We start from the raw sequence: 536 nt of genomic DNA, 5'->3' as shown, positions 1-536 counted from the left end.
ACTGTGTTGGATGGTGTGAAGCGGTACATTTTGTGTCTAGAAAACAAGAAATGTAGTTGTGGCCAATTCCAACTTGAAGAACTTCCAAGTGTAAATTGTTTCCAGATTGTAGTTATAATGTAGGTTAAATGTAGTTAATTTGTAGTTTTTGTAAAATTTTGTAGACAATTTGCAGATTAATTGTGGATAACACATTTCTACGATTGGAGTATTTATTTCTTATTTTTTGTTGTGTAATTTATATTCAACTGACAGTTATATACAAATATTACATAGAACTTGGAGGTAAACATCTAAAAATTACCTACAGTTTAAGTACCTAATATAAGAATAAGTACCGTGAATGTACAAATTACCTACAGTTTAAGTACCTAATATAAGAATAACTACAATTTACCTACAGTTACAGGGCAAACAGGAAACACATCATCCACAATCATGTCTACATTATATCTACATTTTAGACTACAATTAATCGTGGAATGTTCTACATAAACTACAAACTAACTACAATTACACTACAAACAGTAAATCTA

This window comes from Nicotiana attenuata, unplaced genomic scaffold, assembly GCF_001879085.1.
Source record: "Nicotiana attenuata strain UT unplaced genomic scaffold, NIATTr2, whole genome shotgun sequence".
Lineage (NCBI taxonomy): Eukaryota > Viridiplantae > Streptophyta > Magnoliopsida > Solanales > Solanaceae > Nicotiana > Nicotiana attenuata.
Note: the sequence above shows the minus strand (reverse complement) of the source record.